Consider the following 14,361-nt stretch of genomic DNA (forward strand, 5'->3'; position numbering starts at 1 on the left):
AAATAAATAGAATCATACAGTAAGCAAATTTTTGTGTAAAGTTTCTTTCACTCAGCAGTATGTTTTGATAGTCATCCATGTTGTGTGTATGAGTAAATCATTTCTTTTAATTGCTGAGTAGTATTCCATTGTATGAATATACCACACTTTGTTTATCTACTTTTTACTGATGGGCACGTGGACTATTTCCAGGTTTTGGCTATTTTGCATTAGCTGTTATGAACACTACTGAATAACTATTTGGTGGACTTATGTTTTATTTCTTTTGGGAAAATACCTAGGAGTAAAATTTGGGTGGATGGGTTAGGTGAATGCTAGTTGTGTAAGGAACATCCATTCTTTTATCTCATGTGTGTGAATTCTAGTTGTTAAACCTTTGGTGTTGTCAGATTTTAAAATTTTAGATGATCTAGTGGAAGTACAGTAGCAGTAGGGTTCTGTATTAGGTTTTATTTTTAGTAGTTTTTTTTGCATTTTTCCCCAAATGAACATTAGAATAAATTTGTCTGGCACCAAAAATATAAATGTTAATGTATTTTGGGGGATCATTTAACATCTGTGTTATTTGAGGAAAATAAATTTAAGGAATAATCCTTTCCAGTGATGAGGAATGCTTTCCATTTATTTAAGTCTACTTTTGTGTCATTCAGGGGTGTTTTTAAAGTCCCTTCTTTTTTCCCCCCACATTTCTTATTACGTTTGCTCCAAAATATTTAATTTTTGTGTTGTTGTTGTAAATGGGTTTTCTTTTCAATTTTATCTTCAATTCTTTATTTTATATCTGTATGTTTATACACTTTTATATAAATAAATAAATAAATATTAGTATATATTTGCATACTAATTTTAATCCTGCCACTTTAATGAAGTATTTTCTTGTGTGAGTTGTTTTATCCTTAATTCTCTATCATTTGTAAATAGAGATAATTTAAGGGTTTTTTTTCTCTCAAGTGTTACGATTCCTAATAGTGTTCAGTTTTCCAATTGCATTGGCTCTTTTTCTTTTTGCCCTGAATGTAACCTTGCCTGGTATTAAGATTGCTAACCCTGCCTTCTTTTTGTTTGCACTTGTCTTGTGTGTCTTTCCCTATTATGTTATTTTCAATCTTTTTGAGACATTTAGTTTTGGGTTTGCATTTTTTATAAGCTTTGTTCAACCTGAGACTCCTTTTCTTTTCATAGGAGTGCTTAGCCTAACTGTATTTATTAAAGTGACAGATTTGTTTGGGCTTTTTTCTTTCATAGTCCTTTATATTATGCTTTTACTTTTTATGGCTTCTTTTTTTCTTTTTTTTGTATTAAAATACAGTATTTTTTCCCCTTGGCTTTGTCTTATGTGTAGATTCTTTCTGATAAACTGTAAATTGCACCTTTATTGTCAGTTCTTTTAGTGGTTACATTTACACAATAATTTTATATAATACATTTACTACTCTGCATCTTTAGCAGTAACTATTGAATCCCCATTTTGTGCAATAACAAAATTGTTATAATTTCCCAATTTCTTCTCTTTATTTCTACTTTGAAATTACAGATCAACATAATCTTTTTCTTATTTTGTCTACTATATACCTTTACATATTTAAATACAATTGTATTTCTATTATATTTTTTTATCAGTTTTTAAAAATATATTTTATTCTTTATTAAATATGAGGAAATAAAGTACATATATCGTTTTCCATATTTTTTTCTGACTTTTGCCTCCAATTTTTTGTTAATATATTTTTGCTTTATTTTTATGGTTTGGGACATTTTCTTTTGATTTTATATCCATAATTTCATCAGATGTTTGATTTATTCAATGTCCTAACCAATTGTTTTCCCATATTTCTCTATTAATCTTTTCATTGGCTCCATTGTTCTCCTTAAGAAGGGCTCATAGGAATTGGAATTCCTGCACATGTAAAAATGTCTATCTTCTGCCTTTGTTTGCATACACAGTTTCCTGATGATAAAGTTTTTGTCTTATACTTTCTTTCATTGTAAACATTGTAGGCATTTGCCAATCTCTTTTACCATTGAAGAAGACTGAACAGAATACTCCAAGGCTATCCTGAATCTTCACTCTGTTGGTGACTTTATCTTTTTGAATTGAGGCCCAACAGAGGTTTGGTTTGTTTGTTTGTTTGTTTGTTTGCTTTGTTTTGTTTTGTTAGAAGACTAACAATTCTTCCAGTCTATGTTTCAGTGTTGATCACTCTGAATCCATTTTTTCCTAAAAAGTATATACCCTTTTACTCTGTAGGTTAGTCTTATATTTCTAGAAAATATCCTTGAATTGCATATTTGAATATTTTTCCATTCCAATTGTTGCTACTTCGTTTACAACTCATTGTTTTTATGTATAGTGTTCATTAAAAACAAACAAATAAAAAATACCTTGACCTCCATTTACTTGTTTTGTCTTTTTAGAAGACATGTTTTCCTTTGCATCGTGGTCAGTAAAGCTTCAACAATTGTTTTGTTTTTCTACTCGGCTTCTTTCCTAGGCTCTCTCTGCTCCTATTTCTCTGTACCAATCATATATTTTCCTTAAGCCCTATGTATTTGCTTTGAACTCTTTGGTTATTTTATTAATTTAAAAAATTGTTTGGCATTGTAATTGTATTTGCTTTTTTGGTTGTTGTTTCTAACCTCATTTATTACTTTCTAGTATTTTGAATAAGATCCTATACTGATTCAGTTTGATTGTTTGAATAAGTTTTTCCTGGCCTGGCTTTTTGCAATCAGTTGTGTGAGAAAGGGATCATGGCAGTCCTTTGGCTAGTAGGGATTCACCTTGCTGCACAAAGAAACTCAAGATGCCATGTTGGGTATATGAGAGATTTATTTTAATCATGACTTTTCCAAAGCCAGTAAAGATCAACAGTTATGGATGCTCCAAAATCCCATGTTTCTCTCCTCCAGTCTGTCTCCAACCTCTCCAATCATACCAAATATATTTGTGTGTTTCCTTGCAGAATCCTTGATATACCTTGGCACCATATGGTATTTTCCCACCAGCCTGGGTGTTCCATTTCCTCTGTTTTAAACAAAATATTTTAAACAAAAAAGGTTATTGTTTTGCTCCTTGGATGCAGTCCCTACTTAAGGATAATTATGTTCTGCTGGCTTTGTTTGAGATCTGTAGGTTTTCTCATTTGATCTTTTCCCATGCTTCTCTGCTCTTTTGCTACACTTGGCAGTTCTTTGGAAAATATTGAGGTTTAGGGTTAGAATGTCCTATAATTTTGGAATGGTAAAATATTTGTAATTCCATTCTTCATTATGCTCTTCATTTTTCAGTGATTTCTAAGAGGAGGTAGAAACAGGGTTATTAAGTACTCTGTTCCCTGACTTCTTAATACTGGAGGGCTACTATAAATGTAATGAATCTTAACTAATGTAAAGAATCAATAACAAGGATGAGGCTGAGACCCTGAGGTATTTGCTTATGAATCTACTGCAGACTCAGAGATGCTTAAGGTTTGTAGCATAAACTTTGAGGAATAAACTGAACCTTGGCCTTTTGTGTGTGAGGTATAATTTACATAGAAGAAAATTCACCAGGTTCGAGTTGTACTTTTGCTCTTCATAATTTTTCTTTATATCTGTTTTCTCATAATCACCATTTACTTTTATCTTACTTACTACTATGTGTTGTATCAAATATGTGTTTATCTTACTTACTACTATGTGTTGTATCAAATTTTGACCTGTAAGTAACAGAAAACCCAACTCAAAATGACTTAAACCAGTGGTTCTCAAACTTTAAGGGGCCATCAAGATCACTTGCCCAGAGTTTCTGATTCAGTAGGTTTGGGGTGGTGTCTAGGAATTTCTGACAAGTTCCCCAGGTGATATGGATGCTGCTGATCTGGGCACTATACTTTGAAAATCACTGGGTTAAACAAATAGAAGATGTATTATCTTGTAGTAAAGAATGGTAGGATGCCTTAATGGCTAGTTAATGTCATAGTTCAACAATAATATTATTTTTTTTCTCAGAAATGTAGGTTATCTCCCTTCATGGAGCCTGTTCGTCATAGCACCTCAGGGCACAAGAGTGTTCAAAGTCAGGGGGAAAAATAAAGACCTAATCCAATCTGTCTCTTTCAGAGCTATATTTTCATGAAGCACTCTCATTGGTAAAAAATAGGCTCATCCTAATGGCTTATTTTAACATAATTAAATCTTTAAAGGGCCTGTCTCCAAATACAATCACATTCTGAGGTACTGGGGTTAGGGTTTCAACATAAGAATTTGGGAGAGCACAATTCAGCCCATAGCCATGTCACTGGATACTATATCCCTACTTAAATTAGTAGAAATAAATTTTATTACACATTTTCTTGGTTGTTACATTTCTTATAAACTGGTTTATATGATATTCTTTCTTATGTAATACTTTTGTGCAATTAAGAAATTTCATTCTTTATCTCAGGCACATTTTAAAATTCTATAATAACTCACATCTGGATACCTCATGATACTTGCTTTTTAATAGTTAGCAACAAATATTCTTTCACTAATTAACATGTGAAATTCACAAAGAGAATACCAGTATTTGGAAAGGTTACATATAATACAATGAAATATTGAAATAGTTCCCTGTATCAAGACATTCAGACAGACCTAGGTAATTTGAATGTTTCCTAAATTTTAAATAGTTTACAATCCAACTAATTACCCATCTTGATTTAGGTCTACATGATAAAAAAATGAAAACTTTCGTGTTTTCTCATGATGTGGATAAGTCAATTCTGAATAGAAATAATACAATAATTACTAACATAAACATCAGTTTTCATCTCTCTTGCTCATGTTTATAAAAAGTTGAGTGCATAAATTCCAGCCTGAGCAGACAAACATCTTAGATGGCATGGCAGATTACTATGAGATTTTTAAAAATAAAATATTTTTCTTTCTTCCTCATCTCTCTTTCAAATGGGTAAGGCCCATGTGATTGAATTCTGGCCAGTTGAGTTTAGACAAAAATGTGGACACAACTTCTAGGCCTAACCATTTAAAAACCTCCTGTGGTCATCCTCCTGTCTTTCTTTTTCTGTCCTTTTGCTGAGCAGAGAGGGACCTGTGGATCCAGAGGAAGGCAAAACTGTAAGATAGAAGGAGTCTGGCTCCATGATTGATAATATGGAAGGCTGTTCACTGACCAGGAATATGTAATTTATGTGAATAAAAAATAAACTTGGGCTTCCCTGGTGGCGCAGTGGTTGAGAATCCGCCTGCCAATGCAGGGGACACGGGCTCGAACCCTGGTCTGGGAAGATCCCACATGCCGCGGAGCGGCTGGGCCCGTGAGCCATAATTACTGAGCCTGCGCGTCTGGAGCCTGTGCTCCACAAGAGAGGCCACGATAGTGAGAGGCCTGCGCACCGCGATGAAGAGTGGCCCCCGCTTGCCACAACTAGAGAAAACTCTCGCACAGAAACGAAGACCCAACACAGCCATAAATAAATAAATAAAAATTAAAAAAATAAAAAAGATATCTTATTTTAAAAAATAAATAAATAAACTTTATTGTACTAAGCCATTGAGATTTAAGCTCTTGCTTGTCACAGCAGCAAATATTTTCTTAAAAGGTGCAAATGGTCAAAGCGCAACTTGATATAATTCATGTAACTTTAATTGTTGAAAAGCTCTTTTAAAAATTATCATATTTTAAAGCATTTCAGAGCACTTAAAAAATTTTTTTTCTACTTGATTAAAATTCCATCCATATTACATGTGATGTTCATGGAAAGCTAGACATTTCTCCAACTGCCTATTCTCCAATCTTAACAGTCTGTACTCCACTTCACATTATTTTGCCTCTAGTTTGACTAATTTTCCATTTATTATTCCTCAAACATTCAAATAATTTTCTCCTCTATTCATTTGCTTTTCCTGATGTCTTTTTCCATATGCTTATTTAAGCTCGGCATTATCTGTGAGGCCTTGGTTTTTGACCTAATCCTCAATGAAGTCCTGTGATATTTATTTTCTGGCACTTATGAAATTGTTCTGTGGTGTTAGGAGAATGGAATCTAGTCTTTATCAAGAGCATCTAGTATACTACTAAGTATTATAAATGTATTTAATGACTACAATCAACTGAGTGCTTACCATGTGCCAGATGCCTCATACACAAATTCTCATTTAATCATCAGAATAATCTTTTTGAGTACATTTTTTTTTAACTCCCATTTTATAGAGGAAAAAGACTGAGGGATTATAGAGGTGAAGGAATTTACAATCCTGTTGAAATTTAACTTCAAAGATCAATCTTTCCCCACTATACCCCATGATAATTACTTTTCATGGATAGTTTCTTTAATTAAACTTAAAACACATTTTTTTTTTCCTGTAGTCAGAAAGTGTGCTTTGCAGTAAAGTTGCTCAGTAAATATTTGGTAATTAGTATCTCTGTTTGGGTTCATTTCAGAGCAGATGTTTATTTCAGGAATATGTACTAGGTTTAATCCCGTGCTTAACTTCTGGTATAAAGCCAACTAAAGTCAACCTCAGCGTTCAAATGTACAATCACAGCATTAGTCTGGAAACCTGGGACTCCAACAGGGTATTCCCCTAGATTACAACCCAAATTCCAGGCCAGACACTGAAAAATCCAAATTTCAGGGGATTATTCCATTTTTAAGTAAAGTGGTCAGTGTACAGCCAGAGAAAATCTAGACCAGAACTACACTGTTAACATTTGTTGAAGTTCAAAGTTCCCATGTTCACCTGCAGGAACCCATCCTGACATTCCATCCATAAAGTAATAAATACCCAGAATTTTCCTGGTTGATTATAGCCTTATACCAATTTCTAAACTGTGTTTCTCTGTAAAAGGGAATTAGCAGATGTTTAAATGAAGATCAAAATGAGAAAAGTCTAATTAGGGCTACATTCAATTATAATCCTACTTTACTTATTTAGCATTATTTGAAAGCTCATCTCATATATTTTGGTCACTGAAAAATACTAAATTATTTTAATTCTTAATAATATCATTATATTCACAATCTGTTTTCAGATTTTCATGAATTTTACACATATTTATTATTTTATGACAATTTATATATTTTATGCATTCCTGTTTTCAGAAGAAAAATTGGTTGTAAATAAAGTAGGATAATTGCTAATATATATTCTATGACTTTAACGGCCTTTTCTTCCCTGTGGACCATTATTAGTTTTCTCCTAAAACCCTTTTAATTAATCAAAAGAAAATGAGGGATTTTCATTAATATCTGAGCATCTTTTTACCTTAATTTGTTCTGAAGTGCATAGTGTCATGAATTGTGAGTCTGAGTCCCTGGACAGATAAGGAAAAAAAAGAAACCTCCATGTTTTCTTACATTGGTAAAAGATGGCCACTTCATGATCTAATAGATTGTAATGGTGTTGTTGGCCTTTCTTGTGGTAAAATATGTTTATCCAGGCTTCTTTGCTCTTTCTGCTTGACAGTCCTTGGGAACAGGGTGTTCATAAATGTGACAATATCAGATTCACGGACAGATTTTTCAAAAAACCAAAAGTTATGTATGTCATTTGAAAGTTTTATCTGGGTGTAAGGAAGAAAGTAAGAATGCATCAACAAGAACTGCACTTTACAGTGTGTACTCAGACAACAAAACTACGAATAAAGAGAAATAGATGTCATTAACTTGTGGATTTCAGAAAAAGAAAACAATTAGTTGTCTCTGGGGATTTTTTTCATGGGAAGGATGCTTTATTTACAATTAAATCCCTCTCCTGATGCCAGGAATTACAAAAAAGATATAAAGATATAAGAAATACTTTGAGATATTTGAGAATACTGAGGGCCCAAATGAAATAGGCACACATTTTTTTTTATTCTTTTGATTTTAATTTGTATAGTTCCCCAAATATGAGAGGGATTATCACTTAAAAACATAAATGTTCAGGCTGAGCAAAATCCCAAATGAGGGGAGGTTATGGAAACATCAGAAGAACAGAGTCCATTGTCACTGGGTATTATGCAAACCACAAACGAAATTACCACTAACGTGTCTTATATCCCAAAAGGAATTCAATGGAAGAGCAGAAGAGAAATGATAGCCTTTCTGATTTCCTGACTGGAAAGATGAGTGTAAGTCTGTACCTGGAATCTAATTACAGGCAAGCCACTAATAAAACCATGAGATACTTGACAATATGAGAGGGAAAATTGTACAAACAGAAAATTTATGACAGTGATCCACAGCACTGATGCAATAAAGGAATCTAGTTTGAGTGACACTTCCTGAATAGTAATAAAAAATTAGAAGTCCATTCAACCACCTGGGATATTATCAATATTTACTTCTTATTTGGATGTCAGTTTCATGTCATTTCCCCAAACCTCCTTTAAGGGAAAGAAAAGAAATGTAAGTTCTCCTCCCTACATAAATTTAAAACATAAGTCTTTAGTCTTTAGGACTTTTTTATTTTTCCGCAGGCAAAGGCAAGGGATTCGCTTTTGTCATTCTTGAGAAAAGCTGCTCTGTAGTTAAGAACATAATTTTAGAGCAAGACAGGCAAAGAGTTGGATTCCAATTTTTCCATATGCTAGAAGAATGTGATCTTACCTGTTTATGTATTAATTTCTCATTTTTAATATGAGGATAATAATAATTACCTGAGAAGGTACTGTGAGAATTAAACTAGGTATTATATTAACTGTGAAATGCAATACCTTACAAATAGTAAACACTCAATACATGGTAGCTAAAAGAGACAGAGACAGAGACATAAAGAGACAGAGAGAGAATAATTTAATTCTGGTTCCAAGGCAACTTTTTGAACAAACATTATTCAAAAGATCTGGTATATTTTAAGCAGAAGTAATGGATTACTTTTTTGAAAAGTTATGTGTAAAATGATTGTTTCTCTACATAAAATTCTAATTTATCACTGGTTTAATTAAATAGTTTTAATTCAACTCTGTAATTGAAGATTGATCTTTATTTGTTAGTGATCTGCTTTTTATTGAAGTATAATTGACTTACAATAGTATATTAGTTTCAGGTGTACAACATAGTGATTTGATATTTTTTTACATTATGATATGATCACCACTGTAAGTCTAGTGGTTGTCTGTCACATACCATCTGTTACCATACAAAGTTATTACAATGTTATTGACTATATTCCCTATGTTGTACATTACACTCCTGTGACTTATTTATTTTATAACTAGAAGTTTGACCTCTTAATTCCCTTCACCTATTTCACCAATTCCCCTAACTTCTGCTCCTGCCCCGTGACCACCAGTTTGTTCTCTGTATCTATGGTTCTGTTTCTTGTTTTGTTTTTTAGATTCCACGTATAAGAAAAATCACATGATATTTGTCTTTCTTTGTCTTACTTATTTAACTTAGCATAATACCTTCTAGATCCATCCATGTTGTTGCAAATGGCAAGATTTCATTCTTTTCTTATGGCTGAGTAATATTCCACGGAATATATTGGGTTAGCCAAAAAGTTCATTTGGTTTTAAGTAACAATAAAAGACACATTTTTCATTTTCACCAAGAATTTTATTGAACAATGTATTCACTAACTGAATGAACTTTTTGGCCAACTTTTTTATTGAACAATGTATTCACTAACTGAATGAACTTTTTGGCCAACAATATATACCATATCTTCTTTATCCAATCATCTATCTATGGACACTTAGGTTTCTTCCATGTCTTGACTATTGTAAATAATGCTGCAATGAACAGGGAGGTGCATATATGTTGTTGAGTTAGTGTCTTCATTTCCTTCAGGTAAATAACCAGAAGTCGGTTTACTGGATCATATAGTAATTCTAGTTTTAATTTTCTGAGAAACCTCCATACTGTTTTACACAGTGGCTATAACAATGTACATTCCCACCAATAGTACAGGAGGGTTCCTTTTTTTCCACATACTTGCCAATACTTGTTATTTCTTATCTTTTCAATGCTAGCCATTCTGACAGTTGTGAGGCAGTATCTCATTGTGGTTTTGGTTTTTATTTTCCTGATGATTATCAATGTTGAGTATCTTTCATATGTCTGTTGGCTATCTTTATGTTTCCTTTGGAAAAATGTCTATTCAGGTTCTCTACCATTTTCTAAATGGATTGTTTGTTTTTTTGATATTGAGTTGTGTGAGTTCTTTATATATTTTGAATATTAAGCCTTCATTGGATATATCATTTGCAAATATCTTCTTCCGTTTAGTAGGTTGCCTTTTCATTTTGTTGATGGTTTCCTTTGCTCTGTAAAACCTTTTTAGTTTGAAGCAGTCCCATTTGTTTATTTTGCTTTTTTTTCCCCCTCACCTGAAGAGACAGATCCAAAAAAATATTACTAAGACCTATCTCCAAAAGGGTATTGCCTTTGTTTTCTCCTAAGACTTTTATGGTTTCAGGTCTTACATTCAAGTCTTTGATCCACGTTGAGTTACATTTTGTATATGATGTGAGAAAGCAGTCCAGTTTGAATCTTTTACATGTAGCTGTCCAGTTTTCCCAGCATCATACATTTAAGAGCCTATCTTTTCCCCATTGTATAGTCAGTCTTGCCTTCTTCATTGTAGATTAATTGACCATGTAAGTGTAGGTTTATTTCTGGGCTCTCTATTCTGTTCCATTGATCTATGTGCCTGTTTTTGTGCCATTACCATATAATTTTGATTACCGTAGCTTTGTAGTATAGTTTGAAATCTGGGAGCATAATACCTCCAGGTTTGTTCTTCTTTCTCAAGATCATTTTGGCTATTTGGGGTCTTTTGTGGTTCCATCCAAACATATGTTATTAATCATTAATTGATGAGATTCTGAAGAACATTTCCTAACTCTCATGGTAAGTTATAAAAACAAAAAGCTAAATATACTGGATGAAATACCATGTAAAATTACTGTTTAGTGTAATTAATAATCATCTCTGTAAGAGTGGTTAATCATTGATTAACATTTTTGTTCTTCAATACTAGGAATTATTTTTCCCCCAAGTGGATTTGTAAGTTTATGTCTTTCTCCATTCTTGGCCAAGGATTGAGACCACAGTCAATCTACATAAAGAAAACAATAATGGTCTGAAACATTCTCATTATTTTAGGTTTGGTAGAATTTCAGAAGCCTCTACTCTGTGTGTCTTAAGTTTTTGGAGGAGTATCACTTTTGATAATTGATCAAATTTTAGGAAGCTTTACTGAGGATTAATATCATGGGATGTTTAAAAAGTGCAAATTTTATCTCTGGTCAGAAGTGAAAATCTACAAAATTCAAAAGCAGTGCAATTCTGCAGGCTGAGGCAGAGGCAATTCCTGACATGCATGGTATTTAGGGTCTAAAAACAAAACAAAACAAAATCAAAAAAGCAAAACAAAAAACAAACATACAAATTGGATACCATGCTCCATGTAAAGAGAAAAGCCATATCTAAGAACTTTCATATAACATAATAGGTAGATATACACAGATAATCAATTAATAAGCAATCACAACTTTTTTTTTCCTTTTATATCACTAGGCTTGGGTAAGGGGAGGGAAGAAATCTGAAGAGGAAGGAGAGACTTTAAAAGAGAGACAGCAAAAATTCATAATTCTACTTTCTTGCTTTTCCATTTTTCTTATCCTGGATAGTGGGGCCACATAATCTATCACCCAAGGAATCTAGCCAAGACCTGACTTAGTTCTCAATTGTCAGAAATGAAATTAGTTACAGAACTACATCTCTGGAGCAATGTTTTCCTCCATACCATCTTTGATGTCTTGGTAGTCCACAGTTATTTTCCCAACTGTATGGAAAAGTAAAAATACTAAGTCATGTATTTAGTTCTTTTACCAAATGACTTTCAATACTATACACTTTTATTACAATGGAAAGTGAGCCACTCATTAGTAAAGCACTGAGTTTTTAAAGGTTACCAAATTTTGGTATCTTTAAGTTTTTAAAAGTTACCAAATTTTGATATCTTTAACCAGTGTTTCTGTAAGGGGTATGGCTGCCACACAATCCTGGATAACTTTGTAAAACCCCTGTTCTGTACATGTACATAAAACTGAAGCATTAGGGAAGAATGCTTCATCTTTAGAGCATCTTGATTTGGTGATGATTTTCAGTTGCTACTTTTATTCGTAGTTATATATTAGTTGAATTACTATTAAGTGTGTCTTTTAAAACTTTCATTTTTTCTGCTATTTTGCTATCAATTTGATTTTTATTTTGTTCTCTGTAATTCTGTATTGAAACAAAGAACCCTCTACATACCCCAGATTCCAATGTTGGAATGTGGGAATGCAAGAAATAGTTTGAAGGCCACTGTTCTAAAATTTCTTCCTTTTTCTTTTTACTGTTAGAGGGAAGAAAGTTTTGCACTGTAGACTGAAATAAACCAATCCAAAATTACAGGACTCTCTAGAGATCTAATCTCTAACTAAATCTACTTAGACCAGATCACCCTTTTCTGAAGAAGGAGGGATTCTGGCCTTGCCCTACTGGTCCCACCTTATTGAGCTGGTTAGAAATCTGGCCAGGGTGGAGCAATCAGATTTGATTGAGAAGATATTTGGAGTTGGTATTCAGTGACATTAGTTAGGATCTGGCAGTACTTGTTTGAAAACATGGTCTTCATAATTCCAAAGTGCAGAAGAAGGCAGCAAACTGGTTTTCATTAAAACATGGGTTCTTGGCCCTGCTTAGCTAATGTTAGAGAAACTAATCTTAAGAGTTTTAGAAATATCCACATTTTAGTAAGCACTCACAAGTTCTTGTGTCACCAGTAGAAACAGTGATTTACTCAGTTCTTGCCCTTCTTGAGGGAAAGAATTCAGTCAAGAGACATAGAGCAGTTTTAAGTAACAAGAGTTTTATTAAGCAGAGCAAAAGTATACTTCCAAGAAGGATGAGAGCAGGCTGTCTGGAAACCAGAAGCAGCCCCGCAATGGGGTGGGGTTGGGTATTTTAGACTGGTGGTCCCTCCCTGTGTCCTGCAGCATTTGACTGACAAGTTAATTGACAGCTTTTGGTTATATAACTTCTCCTAGTATGCAGGCACTTACCCATAAGCACCTAAGCGAAACCCATGGTGGGGTGGGGGGGACAAAAACCACAATGCTAGTTTATTACAAATACAGCATAATAAACCCCAGGTTACCTTGAATCACCTTTTAGGTCTTGGTGCACCTGTGCCAACGTGTGCTGGTGGTTTTATCTTGCTTGGTCCTGATATGGCTGGAAACCTAGCGGTGGTCCTTGACTATAAGAGGGAGGATCCCTGGCTAAGCTCCGACCACCAGTGTCCGGGTGGGGGAAGGAAAGACAAACCGTCCAGGATGGGGCAGGACCTACTCATGTCTGACTAGCCACCTAACGCCTGCATTGATAAAACATGCTAATTAGCGAGTGGGTCCATTTCTAGCCATGACATGTGAACAGTAAAAATGGTTAATGTCAATCCGTGGGAGGGATATATTATCACTAAAGTGACAAACCAGAGTTCTATTTTTACTTGTATTTCTAAAGGTAATGTGTTTAAGAAGGGTCTTTGTTTTTTTCAGTGCCATTCACAAGTGAAAGTGCCCATTCAAAAACAAACCAACTTTTACTTATAGATGGTTTAGTAATGGTGTAAAAATGGCAGACAAAGCCTCTTAAGTTAAGGAAAGAAGCCCAAGTGAGAGTAGCATCAATATATATACACTACCAAATGTAAAATAGATAGCTAGTGGGAAGCAGCAGCATAGCACAGGAATATCAGCTCAGTGCTTTGCAAGGACCCAGAGGGGTGGGATAAGGAGGATGGGAGGGAGGCTCAAGAGGGAGGGGGTATGGGGACATATGTATGCATATGGCTGATTCACTTTGTTGTACAACAGAAACTGACACAGTATTGCAAAGCAGTTATACTCCAATAAAGATGTATTAAAAAAACTTACTTGAGAGAATTTGCCTTGATTATGCCTAATATACATGTATATGAAAGTTAAATTAGATATGGTCCATGAATTTGATAACTATTCAGATGATTTGCCTTTGTCTCTGATATAACAGAAAGTGATATAAACTTTGATATATAATAGACAGCATATATTATATATGATATGTAGGGGAACAGAATTTGTCACCCTAAAATATGACTCTTTGGCATGTTAATTATTTTAAGGTTTTTTGTTTTGTTTTTGTTTTCTGAGAAACAACAGATAAGGGAAAGGACTCCAAAACCCTAGTAGGAGTTGCAGTTTTGTAAGAGACATTTACGTTTGTAAGAGAAATCTCCATTTGTAAGAATGTCTCCCTCTCTATAGGAAGCGGAGGGTGACCACTTCTCTAGAAACTCTTAGCAATGAAGAAAGCATCGACTTAAATCTGCATCACGATCACCCTTGTTTACTGTGCT

Source organism: Balaenoptera musculus, chromosome 1 (assembly GCF_009873245.2).
Source record: "Balaenoptera musculus isolate JJ_BM4_2016_0621 chromosome 1, mBalMus1.pri.v3, whole genome shotgun sequence".
NCBI lineage: Eukaryota > Metazoa > Chordata > Mammalia > Artiodactyla > Balaenopteridae > Balaenoptera > Balaenoptera musculus.